The sequence below is a fragment of the Theropithecus gelada genome, chromosome 16, assembly GCF_003255815.1.
Source record: "Theropithecus gelada isolate Dixy chromosome 16, Tgel_1.0, whole genome shotgun sequence".
Taxonomy (NCBI): Eukaryota; Metazoa; Chordata; class Mammalia; order Primates; family Cercopithecidae; genus Theropithecus; species Theropithecus gelada.
Window position 1 is genome coordinate 36,885,070 of NC_037684.1, and position 24,505 is coordinate 36,909,574.

Genomic DNA, 24,505 nt, shown 5'->3' on the forward strand with positions numbered 1-24,505 from the left:
ATAAATGGTGATGGAAAAGTAACACAGAGATATGATGTAGAACAATTTCATACAGAACTACCCTATCTAAATAGATGAAATATCGTAGCGTCAGTGGCCCATGCTTAATAAATCTAATGAAAGATATTTTTCTGCACCAGTCATCTCAGAGCCACGTCCAGAAGACTATAGAGGAAGTACCATTATGACAATCTATGCATTGTGCTTTCACTAGCTTCCCCTTCTCCTGTGATACCATTTGGAAGCTATCCTACTATCCCCTAAAAGGGGGAGCTCTTCCTGATTCCTGGGAGGTGAGGAGAAACTATGACAAGAAAAAGGTTGTCCAGGCCCAGTTAGGGAGAGGCCTTTAGAAGCGTGGGGTGGACCAGTAACCCTGTCTTACAAGTGATTGACGGAGAAGTTTTCTTGTTCATGAATGAAGGCTATGAGCATTTTTAGTGAAGTTAGTGTCTTTTGAAACTTTCTTTATCTAGAAGGAATACAGATGATAGTATGCCTCTCTTTGAAATTGGTGTCATTGCTACTTTATTAGTCAATCAGTTGATAGTGCTGCAGTTTTGGCATATCTGATGCATACCCATCTGAATGAAAGGCATTTAATTAGGGTTTTAATATCTCTAAGTATTTAAAAATGAATTTTCTGCTATCTCAAACTCTAGTAGTTCCTTACATTGCAACAAAATCACTGTATAATTTTAACACTTAACAATAAATTATGGAGATACTGCAGACCTGTATTAGCTTGCTAAAGTATTAATATTTTAAGTTACCTCAATTTTGTTGGTGCCTACTAAGTAACTATTTTACAGCAACGTATATTTACATAGCTCTGATTCAGAAATTCAGAAGAGTAAAACGTGAGAAGGAAACAGTAAGAGAGGAGTTTACAGCTTTAAGGCATGAGGAGCTTACAGCTTTTTAATATAAATTGTTCCCAGAATCCATGTCACAGATCCTTATATGGTGCTGCTTTTTTCCTCTTGGTTGCTATGACAACAGCAGCACTGCACCATTCATCAGCTCTGGACCTGGGCTGCACTGCTAGCCTTCCTTGTTACTCCTGAATGTTAAGAAGAACATCCGTGAATCATTCACTCTGTTAACGCTGCGCCATTAGAAACCTAAGAACCAGTTCTTTCAGTAATTGGCTCTAACAGAGGGTGAACTAAACTGCGCCACAGAGAAAAATTGTGTAAAAATATTTCTTTTATCGTAATGGAATCATACAACCTATATTTGCTGCAGTATTCTGAAAGGATAAGCTTATGTCAGGCAGTCTAATGAAAAGAACTCGTCTGTGTAATCTCTTGAAATCATTAGTTGTTCAAAACAGAATACCACAGTGCTTCTCTGGATACAAAAAGAAGCAGGTGATGTTGTTAGGGGTTCTAAACCCCTTTGGGAGCGTCTCTTGTGCTTTGGGACCATAATCAACATCTGCTATAAGAAGTATCACCTGTAACGCACAGTAAGTTCTGAGCAGCGTAAAGAGCTGGCTGGAGATTAAAGTGTGGGTCATTCCTGATGTATCGGGTCTGATAACAATGTGACCAGTGAATAAGAAGCCTTTCAGATTTTCTAGGGGAAAAGACTCTATAGTATTGACTACTGGGAAAGAAAAACTAAACCTGTGAGTATGATGAGTAGAGTGTTTGTTATATGGATTTCTGAGCTGTAAAGTCTACTTTGTTCTTTATAGAAAAAGAAACACAGCCTAAGATAATTTGACATTTAGTTTTCAAGGAAGCCATTAAGAAGCTGTATTTTGGCACATTTATTAATTTTTAATTATGTGTTCTTTTGCTTTATATATTTATATGCATATATGAACCTTTTGAAATAGTTTTATATTTTAAAAAAGAATATGCATTACAGAGAAGGCTGTTAAAAACTCAGTTTTTCAATGTAAATGTGAAGGTTAGATTGTCTCTCCTGTTAGAGATTCCAGAATAGACTTCTACTTCCTGTTGCAGTATCCTTATAAATAAAATACCTTTTTAAAAAAATAACAATGTGTAAATCTAGAATTTTGTAAATAAGCTTTCCTAATACATAAAGTCTTTCTTGTTATTTCATTAACTGGAGTGTTTACAAATGGACTTTCTTAGTTTAAGAATTTTTTTTAACAACACAATTTGCAAGTTATGATATTTATTGTCTATTTTCCCAGTTTAGACTAAATTAGAAATTTGCCTTTTTTTTTTTTGCTTATATTTGTAGATCATTTGGTAATTATCAACAAGATATATTGATTTTATATACTGAATTTTCTTAAAAGACTCATTGTTTTCTGGCTTTTAATTATTTTCTCTTTTTAGTTCCTCAGCTAACCATGGTAACTTAGAAATGTCTTGAAAGTCGGAACTTGGTTTTTCAAAATTAGAATATTTGTAGTGATCTTAAGCCACTTCAAAAAAGAAAAAGATATTTTCATTTAGTCTTACTCTTTCAATTACTTGTCTTCCTAAGTTGCTTTTATTATTTATTGATTGATAGAGACAGGGTTTCACTCTGTTGCCCAGGTTGCCCAGGTTGGAGTGCAGGCACAATGATGACTTGCTGCATGCAGCCTCCATCTCCCAGGCTCAAGCCATCCTCCTGCCTCACCCTGTTGAGTAGCTGGGACTACAGGCATGTGCCACCATATCCAACTAATTTTTTTTTTTTTTTTTGAGATGGAGTGCAGTGGTACGAACTCGGCTCGATGCAAGCTCCGCCTCCCGGGGTTCACGCCATTCTCCTGTCTCAGCCTCCCAAGTAGCTGGGACTACAGGCGCCCGCCACCATGCCCGGCTAATTTTTGTATTTTTAGTAGAGACAGGGTTTCACCTTGTTAGCTAGGATGGTCTCGATCTCCTGACCTCGTGATCCGCCCGCCTCGGCCTCCCAAAGTTCTGGGATTACAGGCATGAGCCACCGCACCTGACCCTCCAACTAACTTTTTTTTTTTTGGTAGAGATGAAGTCTCATGTCACCCAGGCTGATCTCAAACTCTTGGGCTCAAGCAGCCCTCCCACCTTAGCCTCCCCAAGTGCTGGGATTACAGGTATGAGCTGTCGCTCCCAGTCTGAGTTGCTCTTCTGAAATGCACGTTATTTGGAAAATATATACTTCAGTGATATGACTAGGTTCTTTTAATTTACACAATTAGCAAAAGAAGATTTTTGTTATTTTGTCATTATACCATTCAATTTCTATTCTTTCTTCCATTTTTGAGACTTTGCCTGTTTATACAAGCAACTTTGCCCAATGTTTAAAAAGCCTTTAAATAGGGAGAATTAATATGTTAAGGGATGAAGGGATTAATCGTTTATATTAAGAGTTATATATGTCATTAATAACAAGATTTTGCTTCTATCATCTGTAACAGATCAAATAAATATTCACATTTTAACTGTTGCTCTGCAAGTAAATAAAATAGGAATTTTAAAATTTATGTATATTTAATAATTGTGTACATTATAAGTTAATGCTTCTTTATGACTATCCTCACAGATGTGTATATAGAAAACAAAGGATTCTATATATCTATTATCTCTGAAACTATAATTTTTATTAACAGTAGCCAAGAGGCCGGGTGCCATGGCTCACACCTGTAATTCCAGCACTTTGTGAGGTTGAGCTGGGAAGATCCCTTGAGGCCAGGAGTTCAAGACTAGCCTGGGCAGCACAGGGAGACCCCATCTCTACAAATAATTTTTTTTTTTAATTAGCCAGGCATGATCACACATGCCTGTGGTCCCAGTGACTTGGGAGGCTGAGGCAGGAGGATCACCTAAGCTTGGGGAGGTTGAGGCTGCAGTGACCCATGATCATGCCACTGTGCTGCAGACTGAGTGACATAGTGAGACCCTGGGCAACAGAGCAAGACTGTGTCTCATAAAAAAAAATATTAATAACAGAGACTGATTTAGGTACTTTTTAATGAGGTCAGTATTTTTATTAGCAGATTTATTCATTTTCAGGTAATCTTTCTTGGCCATATCCTTTGGTTGTTTTTTTTTTATGTTGGGGTTTTACCTAATATGTGTTCCTTAAAGATTGTATATTAACCTATTTGTTTGTTTGTAAACTGGCTAATGTAAAATCCACTATAGACCTCCCTATTTTAAGAGATTCTGCAGGCCGGGCGCGGTGGCTCAAGCCTGTAATCCCAGCACTTTGGGAGGCCGAGGCGGGTGGATCACGAGGTCAGGAGATCGAGACCATCCTGGCTAACATGGTGAAACCCCGTCTCTACTAAAAATACAAAAAACTAGCCGGGCGTGGTGGCGGGCGCCTGTAGTCCCAGCTACTCGGAGGCTGAGGCGGGAGAATGGCGTGAACCCGGGAGGTGGAGCTTGCAGTGAGCCGAGATCGCGCCACCGCACTCCAGCCTGGGCGACAGAGCGAGACTCCGTCTCAAAAAAAAAAAAAAAAAAAAGAGATTCTGCAATAAGTCCTTCTATAATAATCCCTATTATGCTGATTTGGTGAATCTGTATGTATGTTAGGTTTTCTTAAAGGCCATTTAGTTTATTTCAGCATATAAAAATTCAAGTTGCAGATTTAACTGGCAGTGTTCTATGAAGAAAAATAAGACTTATGCTTTGGATGATCATTTAGCCCCTCAATTTCAAACTAGTTTGACATCTTCAGTCTTACTTTCTGAAATTCTTTAAAAAGTCTTTTCAAGGCCGGGTGGTGACTCATGCCTGTAATCTCACCACTTTGGGAGGCTGATGTGGGTGGATTGCTTGAGCTCAGGAGTTTGGGACCAGCCTGGGCCACATGGTGAAACCCTGTCTTTACAAAAAATACAAAAAATTAGCCAGGCATGGTGGTGCACACCTCCGGTCTCAGCTGCTTGGGAGGTTTAGGTAGGAGAATCACCTGAGGCTGGGAAGTTAAGGCTATAGTGAGCCATGATTGCTTCATTGTACTCCAGTATGGGTGACAGCATGAGACCCTGTCTCAGAAAAAAAAAAAAAAAAAAGAAATATTCAATATTGTTCATATGACATACAACTGGGTAAAATCTTAGTTAATAGTAGGCGTTGCTTTTTTGGGGGAGGAAATGTGCTAGTGAAAGGAATATAACAATTACAAATGTAAACTCTTAAGGTTTTTTTCCCCTGGTTTTCATTAACTGAAACTTAAGCATGTTGTCCTAATAACACTTCTGAATATCTGGGAATTTGTTAGTATCAGTAATAAGCTTTTACTAGAAAATAAGTACCTCATTTCTGTTAGAGTCAACATTAAGACATGAAGGACTCATATTGGTGATAAATTATTTTAAAAGGGTCATTTCTAGTTATCCTAGCTATTTTTTCTTGTGAGAATTAATCATAATATTTCAGTGATAAATGTGTGTTTTTTATCGCTCCAACATTATACAAGAAAACATTTTTACCACTGTAAACTTTGCAGCCTAGGACAGGTTAACTTCTGTGAGGTTTATCTTCTATAAGATGAATGAAATAGTGCATTTTTGTAGTGTCATTGTAGGCATTAAGAAAAATATATAGATAAAGCATCTAGTATAGTACTTGACACAGGGGAAGCTTTCTTTTAGTCTTTGATACTTACTTTCTCCCCATTCCTCACCATTGGCCTACATCAGTGTTTTTTGGTCTTTTCTTTGGGAGTTCCTTTAGGGCAGAGGCATTTGAATACCTATCAAAGGGATCTGGAATGTAGCCTGAAGTGGTATCCAAAAGTCTCATGTTTCTTTAAAACAGTGTACATTCTACATGTATTTTTATTTTATAATAAAAATGTTTCCCAAAAAAACCTTTAAGTAAAACTCACTCTTCAGGAAAATGTACCACATTTTCTCCTATAAATTTGCATACCCCAACATAATACTCCTCACCTATATGTATTCCCCAGTTGAAGACATACTGCTTAGATCATCGAGTCTGGGTATCATTTTGAAAATAGAAATCCTAATTAGCCAGGTGTGGTGACATACATATGCCTGTAGTCCCACCTACTTGGAAGGCTGAGATGGGAGGATCACTTGAGCCCAGGACTTCTAGTATGCAGTGAGCTGTGATTGTACCACTGCACTCTACCCTGGGCAACAGAGTGAGACTTCATCTTTTGCTGTGGGGTAAAAGGTGCATATTTCCCTGGAGAAAGAGATTGAGAATCAAGAGGCAAGGATGAAAAACTCAATCTGGTTGAATCTGGAAGGCTTACTCAGTTCAGAAAAGTGAGTAGTGGTTTGAAGTTGAGTTAAGCCGTAGTGGGATGAGAAAGGAATATTTTATGTCAGAACTAGAGAAGAATGATGATAGAGAAACGGTTTAGCATTTTAAAGCCTGAGAAGTCCTACAATAAAGGGACCTTTTTAATTGTTTAATGTAGCATCTCTAAAACTTGACAACAGACCCTTTGTTTTTCTTACATGCCCCTGCGAAACCACGTGGAACAAGTAAGTGTTCCAAGGAGCCTGCTTTAGGAAATAACTGACCAAGAAAGTTACGTCATTTAGAAGGAAAGAAGAGTGGTTAACTGCACAAAATAAAGTATGAGAGAAATCATCTTAGCATTCCAGAAGATACGGAAACATGGCTGGGTCTAGTGGCTCACGCCTGTAATGCCAGCACTTTGAGATCACTTGAGGTCAGGAGTTTGAGACCAGCCTGGTCAACGTGGTGAAATCCCGTCTCTACTAAAAATACAAAACTTAGCCAGGCGTGGTGGTGCATGCCTGTAATCCCAGGTTCTTGGGTGGCTGAGCCACGAGACTCACTTGAAACCCGGGAGGCAATGGTTACAGTGAGCCGAAATCACACCACTGTACTCCAGCCTGGGCGACAGAGTGAGACTGTGTCTCAAAAAAGAAACAAAACAAAAACAGAAGATTATGGAAACATAATTTACTCAGATTCCCCAAATAAATTATACTTTGCTTTACTATTTTAAAGATAAGTGTGTTTTTAAATAGGAGAAAATACTGTTTATTATGTAGACTAGAAAGTAAAATGATAAAGTGACTTAAGTAAAATCTTAGAATCAAAAATGTACAAAATGCATTCAAGTGGTAAATACATCAGTTTGTCTGGAACAGAGGGTTCATGAAGGATGCTCTGGAAGAGAAAACTGGGACCAAATTGAGGAAGCCATTAAGGCAGTGGTAAGCTAAGATGGTAGCCGTGGAAAATGTATAAAGAGAAGATTTTGGAGGAATAAGCAGATTGGTGACTGGCCAGTTATAGAATATAGGAATATGAAAGATCTGCCAAAGATGATTATACAATTTTAAGAAGAAAAATGATGGCTTTGCTAATAGGAAAAGAGCTTAGATAGCTGATTTTAAGAGATTGAGACACATTGAGTTCAAGGTGATAAGAGGATATAAGAGGGGAAATGTGTTTTCAGTACTTTGAAAATAAGTAAGGTTTTAAGCTGTAAATTTGGAAGTTATACCCATAGAGAGTATAGTTAAAACTGTAGAACCTTTTTTTTTTGGTAACAGAGCCTCACTCTGTCACCCAGGCTCGAGTCCAGTGGGGCCATCTTGGCTCACTGCAACCTCTGCCTCCCAAGTTCAAGCAATTCTCTGCCTCAGCCTCCCGAGTAGCTGGGATTACAGGTGCCCACCACCACCCCCGGCTAATTTTTTGCATTTTTAGTAGAGACAGAGTTTTACCATGTTGGCCAGGCTGGTCTTGAATGCCTGACCTCATGATCCATCCGCCTTGGCCTCCCAAAGTGCTGGGATTACAGGCGTGAGCCACCACGCCCAGCCGTATAGTCTCTTTAGGATGGGAATTGAACAAATAGAAAAGGTAGGAAGTAAATATTTCATAAGAATTTACGAGGAATTTTCATGTTTACTCATTTTGTCTTTTCATTAGCACTTTGAATTATTATAACCCTAATCTTATTGATGAAGAAAACAAGACCTAATCAGGCTAACCATGAAAAACTTAGACATAAGAGATCAGAGCTCCAATTAGACCTCTCTCTAACTTCAATATCTGTTCTCGGGGACCAAGAAGTAAATCTTAAGAAATAGCCATTTAAGGTACCAAAAGAGAAAAACCTATGTTAAAAAACAGATGAGATGAATAAGGAGCAGTATGAAAGATATTGAAGGAACCAAGATGGTAGAACTTTTACTGGAAACTGAGGCTTGAAACCATTTGAGTGACTATATAGGATCATGATTTTCTTGGCATATGATTCTGCTTTTTGCTTTCCTGAACTGTAGTCCAAACTCTTAGCTGCAGTGGTCTACATTTGGTAAATATTTGTATTCTGTTTCATTAAAGAAGAGAAAGAAAGAGAGAGGCTACATAAAACCGGCGGGAGAAGGAAGCATCTAATGAGAAACTTACAGCCAAATACACTTCTTAGAGTTCCAATTGCTTTTTGGTGTCTATGATATATAGTTACATATAGCAGGGATCCCCAACCCTCAGGCTGCAGCCCAGTACCAGTCCATGGCCTATTAGGAACTGGGCCGCACAGCAGGAGGTGAGCCTGCGGGCAAGCAAGCATTACTGCTTGAGGTCTGTCTCCTGTCAGATCAGCAGAGGCACTAGATTCTCACAGGAGCATGAACCCTGTTGTGAAATGCACATCTGAGGGATCTAGGTTGCTTGCCCCTTATGAGAATCTAATGCCTGATGATCTGAGGTGAAACAGTTTCATCTCAAAACCATCCCCACCCCCAACCAAAATTGTCTTCCACAAAATGGGTCTCTGGTGCCTAAAAGATTGGGGACCACTGATACATAGGGCTCTTTAAGACTTTTAAAAATAAAATGTTTATCTTTCTCCATTTAACATCCTTACTCCAGTAAATTTCTCGTTAAGATAGCTGAAGGGATCCTTAAAGCAGTTAATTCTTTTACCTTAACTCCTGCAATATGATGTAATAGTTCAGATCCTGCACTTACTAGCTGTGTGACATTGAGCAAGTTGTATAACCTCTCTGTGCTTCAGTTTCCTCATCTGTGAAATGAGTATAACAACTCCCTTAGGGTTTATAAGAATTAAATGAATTTTTACAGGAAAAATGCTTACAACAGCCTCTAGTACATAGTAGCTGTCCAATAATAATAGTTGATGATGCTGTCACTTAATAGCAACTGCATGATCCTATATATCTCTCAATACCTTTCTTTACTTTAAGGTCCTCTGTACTTTTCGTTTTCTTCTTTGTTGAGAACGGAAGCCGTTTTTTACCTTTACTAGGTAGGCTGAGTTTTTTAAGTAAGCAGAGAATAGTTACAACTCAAATCAGAAGGCTTACATTTATATGAGAATAGAAACATGCCTGGATTTAGAAAACATCTTGCTGTCAAATGGATACTGGTGGTGTCCTCTCCTATAACAGTAATTAATTAATTAATGTTCAGAGTATTTCACTGTGAGTTTAGATTACTTCCCTTGGGAACTGGTTTCATATTCAATCCAAAACACTTGATAAGTGTGTAGTTTCTCCTTCCTTGTTTTATTTAAAAGAAACCTTTACCAAAAAAGTATGATAAATATATTGTCACTTTGTTATGATATAATGCGAAACTTTGATATAATTGTGGTAAAGTTATACATTCAGTACACAACAGGCTTTTTCATCTTGGCATTTATTGCAGATTTAAGTTTTAAGTTAGTTAGCAATATAATGTAGCGTAAGCTTATCTAACATAGTTTGTGTACTCTGGAGCCAGACTGCCTGGATTTTGAATTCTGACTGACATGCCTTACTTCTGTGTCCTTGGGCAAGTAACTTAACCTCTCTTTCCCTCAGTTTCCTCATCTGCAAAAAGCAGATAATAATAGTACCTACTACTTCCTAGGGTTATTATGAGGATTAAATGAGCGAATGACTTAGAACAGTTTTGGATCACAGTAAGTGCTCAATTATTGCTGTTATTATTATTTAGTATTTGTGTAGTTTAGGTCTTGTCTCCCTAAAAGGGAGAGACAGTATCCTTTTTATTATTATATCCTCAGTCTTTAGCACAATGCCTGGCATATAGTAGATGTTCAATAAATACGTACTGAATAAATCAACCTGCACTTACCTAGAGCTTCAATAACATTCTTAGCTTGAATGCCTTCGGCTAAGCAGGCCAAAGCAGATAACCCTATTATGATGTTAAGAGCCTTTACTCACTACAGTTTTTTGGGGGGAGGTTTTAGTTGTTGTTGTTGTTGTTGTTGTTGTTGTTGTTGTTGTTGTTATGGAGTTTCGCTCTTGTTGCCCAGGCTGGAGTGCAATGGCGTGACCTCTGCTCACCGCAACCTCCGCCTCCCAGGTTTAAGCAATTCTCCTGCCTCAGCCTCCTGAGTAGCTGGGATTACAGGCATGCGCCACTAAGCCCAGCTAATTTTGTATTTTTAGTAGAGACAGGTTTTCTCCATGCTGGTCAGGCTGGTCTCCAACTCCTGACCTCAGGTGATCCGCCCACCTCAGCCTCCCAAAGTGCCGGGATTACAGGCGTTAGCCACTGTGCCCAGCCTGTTGTTTTTTTGAGGGAGTCTCCTGTCACCCAGGCTGGAGTGTAGTGGTGCAATCTCGGCTCACTTGCAACCTCCGCGTCCTGGGTTCAGGTGATTTTCCTGCCTCAGCCTCCCGAGTAGCTGAGACTACAGGCGCATGCCACCACACCAGGCTAATTTTTAAATTTTTTAATAGAGATGGAATTTCACTATGTTGGCCAGGCTGGTCTTGAATTCCTGACCTCAGGTAATTGGCCCGCCTTGGCCTCCCAAAGTATTGGGATTACAAGCATGAGCCACCATGCCTGACTCACTAAGGTTTTATTAAAGTGAGATATTGAAAATTTGTGACTCACTGTTTTATTTATTGATCAGACTTGTGATGGTAAACACTTTTCAACTGAGGCTAGAAGTAAGTATGACACATGAGTCATGTTCCTTTCACCTCCGCATCCCCCACTGACTCTTAAGACTGACAATTTTATAGTGCCTAGAAAAGAAAGAAATAGCTCTCTTCATTCCAATTTTGACCTATTTTTAAAGCTTATTACTGAAAGGTTATAAGGTAAAAGGTCTGATATATAAGGTACTGCTTACCTAAGCCTGAGGCTGGGGACATACTGCAGTTATGACTAAGTTTCTCATTTTTAAGTACCAAAAAAAGGACAGATTTAGCTTGTCAACACTGCAATTAAAATTTGCTGGGGTTTTTTTTGTTGTTGTTGTTATTACCACTGGGTATTCTCTGTCGTGTTCAATAAGGAATTCTCCTTATTGTACTAAATGTCTAATATTTTCTACTCTTCTCCATTCTGGGGATAAATCATTGCTTTAATGAACCATTTTTGTAGATACGTTACTATCTAGTCTAGTTTAGACTTATTTTAAACGATATTTCATTTGTTTATACAAAGTGACATTGAACTATGAGCTACCTCTTCTACTTCTAACTTAATTTTAATTTGACTTTAATTCTAATTATATAATTTTTCCAGATTATGCCTTGGATTTTGAAAAGATTTCTTTTATCAAGGTTCATCTGTCCAAAATAATTTTATGTTTCTCTTATACTTTTGACACTTTACTTCCCAAATCATTTATTATTGAGAAAATAGCTAGTAAAATGTCACAGAAATTGTATAGAGACTGAAATGTGACAAAGTAGAAATGATTTCTTTATGAAAATCTATTCATGCTTTAATGTCTTACTCCATCATGGTCCTTTGCGTTATGGGCACTGGCTGTCATTAGTCACCATAAGAAACTGGCAGGATTTTATACTCTGCTTTGTTTCCAAATCTAAATATTGACAATTAGTGCCTTACAAGCATGGTGGCATATGAAAATGTTGTTAGACTTCTTAGACCTTTCTTATTTTCTCAGTTGCATTCTGCATATTACCATGCCCTGCACACTGTGAGCTAACTCTGCCAATTAGAAGAGAAGATTTCTTAACTGATCTTCCCCTAATCACTTGCAGGATTAAAGTTTTCATTCCCTTTGTGACACCTACTGACTGTTGTCAGGACAGGATGTATATTAGAGGCCAGTAGGCTACCTTCTAATGCACGTAGGTACTTGTGTTACTCCTGTGGTGGCCTGTGCTTAATGAGAGGCAGTTAAGTTAATGCCCATTGTACTTGTTATTATGATAATATAATTAAATTACATATCCATTAGTAAGATACAAATACAGAAAGAAAGCACCTATAAAACAGTTTCTAGGAAACTTATGTTAAAAGCTTTGGAAAAACTCAATAAAAGTAAGTTGCTAAAAAAATGCTGTAACTGGATGACTAGTCAATAATAACTGTACATTTAAAAATAACTAAAAGAACATAATTGAGTTGTTTCTAACACATAGGATAAATGTTTGAGGCGCTAGATACCCCATTTACCCTGATGTGATTATTACACAAAATATGGCCTATCAAAATAACTCATATACCCCACAAATGTATATGCCTACTGCCCTAAAAATTAAAAATAAATTTTTTTAATGAATTTGGGTGAAGGTATTTTAAAAATCTGTCTATACTTAGGTTGTCTAAGATTTTGTTTTATTTTGAAAAAATTGACTAGATTATACTTTTTAGTGCAGTTTACACAAAAAAGAAAAGTTGGAACTCATATTCAAACAGAAAGGCCTTGGCCTTACAGCAAGAGTTTGGTTGATAAATGTACATTTATATTTTAAGGAAAAATGTATAATACATGTACCAACTTTTTCTTTGCTCATTTGTAACATTTTAGAAAAACCAATCCACTACTAGTCCCTATCAATGTAGGCTAAAAGGGCCTCCTGTATATATTACCTTCATATTTTTCAGTAGCCCTGATCAAGTTTGGGAAAATCCTGAGAAAAACCACAAATTATTCTCAGGAGAATTTGTGGAATAGACCTATGAATTATGGTCTTCTCTGTATATGACTTAGGTCCAAGTTTAATTGTGAGTGGAAATTTGTGTTTAGTAACATGTCATTCTTATCTGTTGAGCCTACTAAATGCCCTCTCAAACTAGAGAGCTATGTGTAAAGAATCTTGTGTTCATCTTGGTTCACTTGGCATACTTAAGGACAGTTTATAGAAGTGGTTAAGTAGCCAGACTTTGTGGGGTTTTTTGTTTGTTTTTTTGAGCCAGGTTCTTGCTCTGTCACCCAGGCTGGATGGCTCACACTGCAGCCGCAATCTCCAGGGATCCTCCCACCTCAGCCTCCCAAATAGCTGGGACTATAGGCGCAACACCATGTGTCTGGCTGATTTTTTTTTTTTTTTAATTTTAATTTTCGTAGAGATGAGGTCTCACTGTGATGCCTGATATTGAACTCCAGTCTGGTGGTGAACTCCTGGGCCCAAGCAGACCTCCTGCCTCCGCCTTCCAAAGTGCTGGGAATATAGGCACCATGCCCAGCAGTGCCTAGACTTTGTAGTAAGACAAACAAGGCTCAGGTTCCAGCATTACCACTTACTAGCTGTGTGAGTTTTTTACATGTTATTCACATTTTCCAAGTTTCAGTTTCCTCTCACAAAATGTGCATAACAAGAGTAGCTACCTCATAAGAATGTTATGAAGATGAACAGTGTATGTCAAGTGCTTAGCAATGTATGGCGTATGGTGAGCACTGAATATTACTTACATCATCTGTGTATGCTCGTAGTTAGACATTCAGAACTTTTAAGTGATCTTTATTAATAATGTAATAATTTTGAAAACTTATCTAGAAGTATGTGATAGATTTACTAAAGTACACATATGCATAGAAACACATAAGAACAACTATGAGCAGGAAAGTTGGCTTCATATCTGCAGTATTTTACATGTTGTAATGATGAGTCCAGTTAGATTAGAAAAATATAATCACCACCTTATGTTTTCTTTATAGTAATCTTATATATCTATACAGTTATAAGAAAGCTGGGAAGGCTATTTGTTTCCTCTCCAGTATCCAACTTAATTGTTTCTCTCATCGTAATTATTTTTATTGTTGTTTCTTAGGTAGCACAATAAAACAGTTTACTTGGCAGGACTCAGTGGCTCACAACTATAATCACAGCACTTTATGAGGCCGAGCCAGGCGGATCACTTGAGGTCAGGAATTTAAGACCAGCCTGGCCAACATGTGCAACCCTGTCTCTGCTAAAAATACAAAAATTATCTGGGAGGCATGGTGGTGCACACCAGTAGTCCCAGCTACTTGTGAGGCTGAGGCAGGAGAATCGCTTGAACCTGGGAGACAGAGGTTGCAGTGAGCCAAGATTGCACCACTGCACTCCAGCCTGGAGTGCAGTGAGACTCCATCTCACAGAAAAAAAAAAATTAAAAAACCAATTTACTATCTTTTATTTGCTGTTTTGTGAATTCCTTTCCTAATAGGAGTTAGTGTTGACACTTTATCTGTTAGTTTACTGCGTATTTACATTTCAAGGGGCATAGTCTAACCTAAACTTTATTATAATTGCATCTATAAAGAATTTTATTATGGTTATTACTACTACACAATTATACATATCCTTTATTAAGGGCATAGTAGTTTATTCTGCCTTGAGGCTCCCCTGAGAATTTAAAGCTGTGATTGAGTATAGTTGGAATTCTGTATAAAACGCTAAATTTAGAGCTGCTTGTGGAAATATACATACCTTACTACATCTTACCTTGATATGCAAAGACACCACTAAAATCCCTGGATAATAAACATTTTATTTTTCAGGAATCCAAAAACAAAGCACATTAACTTTATTCCTTCAGAGTTGTGGGAAAGTGAATTTAGCAGAGTTTACAAGAGTCAGCCAGCATCAGTGAAGATTCAGGGAGCTGAAACTGAAAAACATGAGGCAGATCACAAGATGGAAAACACTGCACGGAAACACAGGAAAGGTTTTTCAAGAATTGTATCTAAATAGAGTTTACCTAAAAGAAAATAGCTCTAAGGAAATTACTGTGGACTATGTTGTAGTGTAACAACAGAAATGTAAGACTGATTCTCCACCACGGTTTTTAAGTTCACAGCACAGTTTCGTAAAGTAAAATATTTAATGGCAAGAAGAATGTAATTACTGTTACATCAGTTTGCAACTAAAATAAACAATCATAATAAGATCTAGACTTTAAAATTTGTCGTGTAGAAAGTCTGAGGCTATACTGCTGCAGATGTTAAATCAAAGCTGGTCTGGGCAAAGAAAGAGGTTGGAATTACTCGTTGGTTGTTATCTTCATTTCTTTCTGAACAATCCCATTCCACTCCCAGGAAAAAAGGGAGGGGGAGGATAAAACATGCATTTCTTACCAAATATCACATCGTTTTTACTGTTTAAAACAATTACTTTTTTTTTTTTTCCTACATTACACCAGTTGCTTAGGTTGGAATGTAAATTTGCTTTCATCACAAGACTGATCCAAATATTCAGTATTAATGGATATTTAAGTAAACACAACCAACTTTCAAGTTTAAAAGTAATATCATTTCATATTATTTAAAGGACTTGTTAAAACACAGATTGCTGTGCCCCACCCTCAGAGTTTCTGACACAGTCATTTTAGTGTGGGGCCTGAGAACCTGCACTTTGAACAAGTTTCCAGGTGATGCTGGTCTATAGGCCACACTGTAAGACTCGTCAGCCTACATGAGCTCCAGAGTTCCACCAAGATTTGAAAGCTATTGAATACAGAAACAGAACCTCCTCAATAGGATTTTGAGATTTTTGTCTTTCATAAATACTGAAACTTTCTAAAGTTATTTGTTTCTAGCCATAGAAATATTTATGCATTGGAGTGCATACATTCAGCTTAAATCTAGCTTTAGTGCCAAATTTTATAAAAACTTTGATTTTATTGTTCTCCTCCTTACCATTTGTTTTTCCAGGTTTTATGTAATTTTGTTTTTCTCTTTACCATACAGTGTTACATTAGTAAAATGACAGAAATCATAAGGAAAATGTATCAATTTTTTTCTTTTGAGATTTGCTTTCTAGCTTCCATTCCTCTTTACTATATTTTGCAGCACTGCTTCCACCTCTATCCTACTACTGGAATCTTTTTTTTTTCCAAATCTTAAAGAAAATAATATGATGAATAGAGCAATATGTTTTATTTAGTTTAAAAACCAGAGGTGGCAAGAGATTTATGAAAACTCAACAAAAGAAAGACCTCTGAGCCAAATCAGCATCTACTTTTTATGTATTTATAGAACACCCTCTTACTACCATACAACCAAGAAGAGTAAGGCAAACAGTATCTCATGCCTTTGTGTATTTAAGGAAAGCCCGAATAAAAATTCCTGCTTCTACCCCTAAATCAAAGCCTTCTCTGGCAGAATGCTAGTTCTGTCCCTCCAGCTAGCTCTCTTTTCATGGTTTTCTCTTTTCATGGTTTACTTTCCTTCCACCAGAGCTTTCTATACCCTGTTTGTCTCAGGAATTAATCATCATCTTATCTTCCCTCTTCTCTCCTAGCCAGATTATACCAGGGTTTTAGGGAGATTGAAAAGCAACTGGTCCTCTCACAAATAATAGCAATTTCTGACAAATATTGTAAGGTCAGAGAAATACGATTCTTTACTCATGGTTGGAATTACTAACCTTGTTAATAATTCTGTGTTGTGACTTAGTAGCAACTGCACATTCCAGCAACAAGCCAGAAAGTTACTGGCCTTCACACTTAATCTTTGAAAATGCCTCAATAGTCATTTTAGTCTGTGGGACAAAGACTTACTTTGTTTTTAATTTATCCTTAAACAGAATTTTATTACAGTACTGGCACAGTGTTCACATATATGCAACTAGTAACAGGTGTTTTGTTTTGTTTTGTTTTGATTTGTTTTGTTTTGTTTTGTTTTAGATGGAGGCTCGCTCTATCTCCCAGATTGGAGAGCAGTGGAGCAATCTCGGCTCACTGCAACCTTCACCTTCTGGGTTCAAGCGATTCTCCTGCCTCAGCCTCCCAAGTAGCTGGGATCACAGGCGTGCGCCACCACGCCTGGCTAGTTTTTGTATTTTTAGTAGAGACCGGGTTTCACCATATTGGCCAGGCTGGTCTCGAACTCCTGACCTCATGATCCACCCGCCTCGGCCTCCCACAGTGCTGGGATTACAGGTGTGAACCACTGCACCTGGCCAGTAGTTTTTTACCTCCCACATTGATTGACTACGATCTTCTTCAGCTTACTATCCTGAAGTTTTGTAAAAGAAAAAAAAAAGGAATAACCTTCCATAATTCTTTTTGTGTTCTTTGTTAATGCTAGATCTTTTGGGTCTGCCATGGAGAACTCAATTTGGAATTGTCAGTAAATGATGACTCACTGTTATATACTTGCTTACTTCTAATCCAAGTCTGTTTTGCCGTCAGTTCTTTATTATATGTAAAACTATGTTTTGAAGGAATTTATGTAATTCTACCTAGTCAGCATATTTTCAGCCATTATTGACAGCTAATGCAAATTGTAAAAACAGCAGTGCGAGTGCATTATATGTTATTCTCAAAACACTATTCTGAGATGATTTTCCTAAAGCCCCTGCCTTCAAAGAGTTTATAATCTAGTAGAGTTTAATGATTCCTACACATAGAAAGGGTAGAATTTATACTGCAGATTTATAAAACCAGAATCATAAATCCAATATTATATAACTTAGCATGATTTTAAATCATAGTTGGTAAAATATTCAAAAAGGAACTGGTTTCTAGCATTCACATAAACACCTCTTATCCAACATATTGTACTTTTCCCTGTCAAATATACAAAAGCACTTGTACTAGTATCCTGTTATAATATGTATTCCACTCAAGGGAGTGACTTTCATCTATTAAATAGCAGTTATCCTTCTTGTGGGGGAATGTGGGGAAAGAGACAGACATAACCAAGGTGAGAAGCATGAGTAAATTACTTGTAATTTTTCATCCCCTCTAGATGCCAAACATTCTGACCAACTTCTTATGATTTAGTTGGTATGTCTCCATGTTCCTCTATTGCGTGTCATATCACCACCCCCACCACCATGATCGTTATATACTAATAACACTTAGCATTGAGCACACTATATATGCAAGGCACTATGCTAATTTTAGAGAAATATGTTCATTTAAATCTTTAACCTTGAGAGGTGAGTGGCACATTATTATTGTAATAATTACATAGGCCACTTAGCTTAAAGATGTATACAGAGCATCTGTTGTGTACACTATCACTAAATCATGAATCCAAGATCCACATTTTACTTTCTGTTCCAGGGTAGCTTGGTCTGTGGGTCTTGAGTAATGCATTATACTTCAGCTGCCTATTTCCAAAGAAAAATAAATACTAATTCTTTTTCAGTCTTACCTATATTTTACCCTTTACATTTAATTATCAGAGCAACTCAGATTATGGCTCACATTTTAAAGACAAGGAATCCAAGCATGGAAAAGTTAAATAATTTGTTGAAGACTGCGTGATAGGCTATGTAACACAAGTCTTGCTTAAAAGCCCCTCCTTTCAGTTACTGTGTTTTTTACTTTATCCTATAATTTCTTTTATCCTATAAGATAAGATAATATCCTATAAGAGAAGATAAATAAAAGAAGATAATACATATGTAATATTTCTATTTTGAAAGATACTGGAAAAGATTTTTTCTTCTAATTTGGGGGGCATACTAACAATTTTGACAACATTTACAAGAACATCTAACATGTTACTGTGGCCCACACCTAACAATTTGGGAGGCCGAAGCAGGAGGGTTGCTTGAGGCCAGGAGTTTGAGACCAGCCTGGGCAACATAGTGAGACCCATCTCTACAAAAAATTTAACATTAAAATTTAAACATTAGCTGGGTGTGGTAGCATGCACCTGTGGTCCCAGCTACTTGGGAGGCTGAGATAGGAGGATTACTTGAGCCCAGGAGGTCAAGACTGCAGTGAACCATGATTGTGCCACAGCACCAGCTTGGGTGACAGCGTGAGACCCTAGCTAAAAATAAAAAGCAAAAAACCCCACAAAAATATCTCACCTCATACCTTACAGTCATATCACTATCTGTTATGTACTGTTGCATAGATTGCATTTGTAAATATGTTATGTAAGTTAAATATGTAAAATCTATTTTGTAATTTGTAAATAGATATAATAAAATCTATTTTGAGATATTTATTGAGAAGGTGAGAGTTACTCAACACCAAAAGACAGTGCTAATATTCATCTTAATAATAGTGATGCAACTCATAAAACGTTGATCGGTGAATTTCCTTGCCACTTTAGGATCTCAGTATTCCTTTCAAAAGCTATACATTTGAAAGAGAAGTCTTCAATCACTTTTAGCTGTTCTTTGTTGACAGTAATATTTTATATAAAATTTAAAAATAGGAAGGCCATATACTACAAAATTTTAACAGAGGTAGGATTTCTGGTAAATTTTATTTACACTATTTTCTCTTACATGTTTTAACTTTCCTATGATGAACCATGTTTATATAATATCTTACATTTTAGTGGAGTTATTTATCATAGCTACTTTAAAACTCAGAAGTTGGTCGGACAAATAGTTAGAATTGCTTATATCAGAAGCCAGTAATCATGTATTAGCCAATATATCCAGACTTTGAAATTTGGAACTCCTTTTTATATTGTCAAAAACCTAGTGCTCTTTAGATGTATAGATGTATGGAAATCAAACCTAATAACGTTAAACTTATTGGCATTTGAGTATTGTGTTTCAGGTTATCACATTTAAAAGGCTTTTCTGAGCTCAGATTATTGATTTGTATATGCAAAAATAATAAAATAGGTAATTGAAATTTACACTGCCTTATTTTATCTCATACACTGAGTTTTGCTATTCACTGCTGTGAAGAGATGTCATTTACAACAGGTGCAGGCCATAGTAATTTGCCTGTTTCCTTATAATAAGATAAACATTTACAGATAAATGAAGATATAAATCTCAATTTCTTCTTGAAGTGAGAATTTCTTTAAGTTATTCAAAATCCCATTGAAGTAATGTCTGTAGGAATATCCTAAAAGTTATTGTGGTCATTTTTTGAGTAACTGTTTCTTTGGATCAGTATGTTGTCTCCATATTTATTGCTTCTGTGTTCTATCTATATATCAATGTGTCTGGCATATCCTTTTATGTGGCACAACATAATTGCATGAAAATAGTGTGGGAAGAACATACTTATTCTGAGTTACCTTGGATACAGCTGGGAATCACCAGTTTTCTTAGGCCTTAAGTTCTAAACAGGTGAAGGACATGAACAGATCACTTATACCTCTATAAATATGTACACAAATATAAACTAGTTAATTCATTCAACAAGTAATAGAGAACTTGCTCTGTGCCTGGCACTATTATAGGCAGTACTAAGGAGATAGCAGTATATAAAACAGACAAAGGCTCTACCTTTTGTCAGCCACATTCTGAATAATAAACATATAGAAAATGCAAATTAAAATAACAATGAGAGGCTTCTTCCCACTATGATGAATTTACCAGTAATGAACTTGCCTTCCCACTGGAAACAACTGTTTTCAGATATTGGATAACTGACAGCATGGTAATGTGATCCCTGAGAGAAAGGGCATGGGTGGAGAGTGACAAGAACTCAGTGGATCCTGCTTTCTGACAAAAGGTATTCTGACTGTGGAGAACTCTAGCAGAGAATGACAGTCTTACCAAATCTTAGAGATTGAGGCGGCAAGGGCAACCAGAAGTTACAGAGTACCCAAGAACAGGGAGCTAATCCGAGACAACTACAGAACTCTGCGGAGGGGTCCTTTTGCATCTTTAATACCGAGTTGCAGAGATGTGCAATGAGACTCCACGAGGCTAGAGAAAGAATAAATACCAGGGAGTTTTGAACTGAACAATTCCTAGAGCCCAAACAGGAATGGGAAATTTTTTATTTTTTATTCTTTCTCATTCTGACTGGAAAGATCTTATTAAAAACCTGGAGCATTCAGTAGGGATCCAAGTAAGAGCACACATTAGTAGTAAGGCTAAACTAGCCTCGGAGTAAAAAGTTACTCCAGACCTGCCTAAATAGAGCTTAAAAACAAGTTCAGAAGGACAAACTGATCCACAGTTGACTTACCTGCTTTGGAGGACCAGGAACCAGCTACTTGGTCTGACTGTTAAAAGTTAGGAATAAAGAGGATGTTGATTTCTTTTGTGATGTATCCTTCAAATATCCCTCAATGTGGAAGAGCCAGTACACAGCTAAAGTGTCTTTTCTTTTCAAATGTGTTTCCCTTGTAATTCATCTTTGTTCTCAGTGTATTTTGTTGGGTATCTTTTATAGAAAAGAATCCAGTCATTAAAGCTAGAAATTAAATGATTATAGTCATTGTAATGAAGATAGTTTATATAATCTGTTTGTTTCATGAAAGCCTCTCTGTGTCTCTCAGGTGACAAAGATTTGTTTTATCCATGAGCACTTTTTAAGACTCACTTTGTATAGTAAAACTCTTATTTGTAATGTCTGTCTTTGCTTTGATTCTCTATACTACTCAATTAACAAATAATCATTAACCAGCTATCATATGCCAGATACTATTCCGGGCATTGTAATATAAAGCATTGTATTTGATGAAAAAGTTGGGAAATAAACACATAAATTTAGGTCTGTCTTAGGTCCTGATGATGTATATCCAGCCCATTTGAAAGAAAGAGGGCTAAATTTAATACAGGGTCTGCTGCTTTATTAGCTCTGCATCTCATTTTTATGAATGTCCAAGGTATTATATAGAGTATGGCAAAGAATACTATGTTTTTATAAAACCTATTCCCCCCTTTTCCTGGGCATATAGGTAAACTGCATATAACTGCGTATCCCAGCTTTCCTTGCACTTACGTATGTCTGTCATATGACTGAGCTTGAATGATGTATGATTGGAAACAATGTGTTCCAGTTCCAGACATTTCGCAGAGTTCAGAAACTTTACATGTGCAATTCATCCCTTCCCTTTCCCACCCCCTGCATCTCTGGATGCAGAGAATCCAACAAAGAACTCGGGGGCTGTAAGATACTGTTGGAACTACATTATAGAAAGAAGCTTCCTACTGACTACGCATATTGAATGAGAAATCTGTTGTATTAGGCTACTGAGATAAAGTTGTTTGTTTCAGCTCTTGGCCTACCCTGACTAATACAAGTAGAAAACATGATTGTACTATAACTATAGTGATATATCTATGTGAGAGAACCATAATTTTTATAAATACAGAGGCTGAAATTGAGCTTGAGAAACTTCAGTCTTTCTCAAACAGTTCATTAAGATGAAAACATTGCTTTCTTCCTTTTGCATCTAGTGCTAGCTCTTGTTCTGCTTGGACTGTTGTTGGGAGGGCTACTTTAGGCTGTGTCCTTGCGTATCCTGTCCCTCCTTGTTAATCTGTATTCTTCTTCTGTCCTCTGAAATGAAATACGTCTCTTCACCATCTTACCTATCTTTCCCTTTCTCTTTCTTAATGATCAGAGACATATTTTTAAAAGATTTTTCTTTCTGTGCCAGGTTTGGTCATGATAAAATCCTTCATGTATTTTGAAGTGTGGTAACACAATTTAGAAACTTTGAGTGAGAACCCACTCTAAAGCTTTCAAGAATGACCTCATGATTTACTCTCACTTTAATATAGTAACTACAGCTTTTCTGTATTGACATACCACACTTGTCTAAGTTAGGAAGCTGCATTGTAACCATGGACGTAGGTTCTTCACCGATTACACGTGTGTACCACACACAGATTCAGTCTGTGCTTCCTGTCTTCACTTTTGACCTCTGACTATGCCATCCGTGGAATTAAAGGCTGTTAAAAGTATAGAGAACTGGATTGGCCCTTCGGGAAAGATGGCAAAAAAATTTTAAGAGGAGACTGCTCTGATTATCTATCTCATCAAATGACTAGATTGCTCATATGATTATAAGTCTGTTCATATGAGAAGTCTTTTTATAACTTATTATTTTCTCTGTTTATACTTGCTATCTCCCAATTTTCTTATTATCTAACCAGTATTCCAGTCATGACTCTAATAGATTGTTATTGTTAATCTGAAAATATTTTGCCACTTCTGTCCTTCATACTGAACACCAACTTAAATACAGTTGCCTAAATGTTTTGCTCACAACTCAACACAAACTAGATAGAAAATGGATAATTAAGTCAAGTTGCTCTATTGAAATAGAGTTTGGCTGGGTGCAGTGGCTCACTGCTGTATTCCCAGCACTTTGGGAGGCAGAAGTGGGCAATTGCTTGAGCTCAGGAATTCCAGACCATCCTGGCCAACATGACAAAACCTCATCTCTACTAAAAATACAAAAAAATTAGTCAGGCATGGTGGCACAGGCCTGTAGTCCCGCTACTTGTTTGATCCTGGGAGGTGAAGGTTGCAGTGAGCCGAAATCGCACCACTGCATTCTAGCCTGGGTGACAGAGCCAGACTGTGTACGATGAAATAGAGTTTGGCCACTGGGCGTGGTGGTTCATGCCTATAATCCTAGCGCTTTGGGACGCTGAGGAGGATTGCTTGAAGCAAGAAGTTTGAGATCAGCCTGGGAAACATAGTGAGACCCTGTCTCTACAAAATATTTTTTAAAATTGCGTGGTGGCATGCGCCTGTAACACCAGCTACTCAGAAGGCAGAGGGAGGAGGATCACTTGATCCCAGAAGATCAAGGCTGCAGCGAGCTGTGATCATACCACTGCACTTCAACCAGGGTGACAGAGCAAGACCCTGTCTCAAGAGAGAAAGAAATACATGTGGTACCTGCACTGTTTCTTAATTTCATTCATTTGGTATAGGATTTCCATGATTTTTGCCCCACCTGGTTATAACTACTCTTTGTTTAACCTACTGTTTTCTTGGAATTTCATGCTTTTGCTTAATTTACTTTGAAAGAAACTTTGTATTACTAGTCAAACTAGAAAATCAATATCATGAACATAACTAGAAGATTAACTAGAACATTAGTCTGGCTACTTAAGCCTTCAAATGATTCTGAAGCTCAGCTCTCTTTGTTAAAAAGGAGGATTAGCTGATACTAGCTGCACATTAAAATTTTCTTCTTGACCTATTCAGAAGGATTGACAGATAATTGAAAAGAGTAACTTTGTAGTAATTTCATTAGTCTGAATAGGCTAGACTATATTGCCATAATAAACCATCTTTAAAATGGCAGCAGATTCATACAACAAATGTTGATTTCTAATTCACCCAGCAAACGTTGGCAACTCTCCGGGGCAGCTGTCCTTTATTGCTGCTTCAGTCTTGTAGTTTCACTATCTCAACATGAGACTTTCATCGTGATTTTTCTGTCAGAGGAAGAGACATATTGTAGAATCATGCAGGGACTATGTCACTTCTGTTTTCATTTCATTGGCCCAAACTAGTCTTTTCTAAACTGCACTACAGCTGGTAATTGTAGTCACCCCTCTGCCTAGAAGGGAATGGAGACCAGGATATTGGTGGGCACTAGTAATGCCCACTGTGCTACGTAATTCATTGCTATTTACTGCCATTTTTATGGATGATTTTTTTTTTTTTTTTTTTTTTTTTGAGACGGAGTCTTGCTCTGTGCCCCAAGCTGGAGT

General features: G+C 37.3%; 1 protein-coding gene across 1 annotated transcript in view; it reads left to right on the forward strand.

The window, feature by feature from the left end:
* TANC2 (tetratricopeptide repeat, ankyrin repeat and coiled-coil containing 2) overlaps positions 1-24,505 on the forward strand; it is a 481,882-nt gene that overhangs the window by 166,071 nt on the left and 291,306 nt on the right. The gene's annotated exons all lie outside the window — the stretch shown is intronic.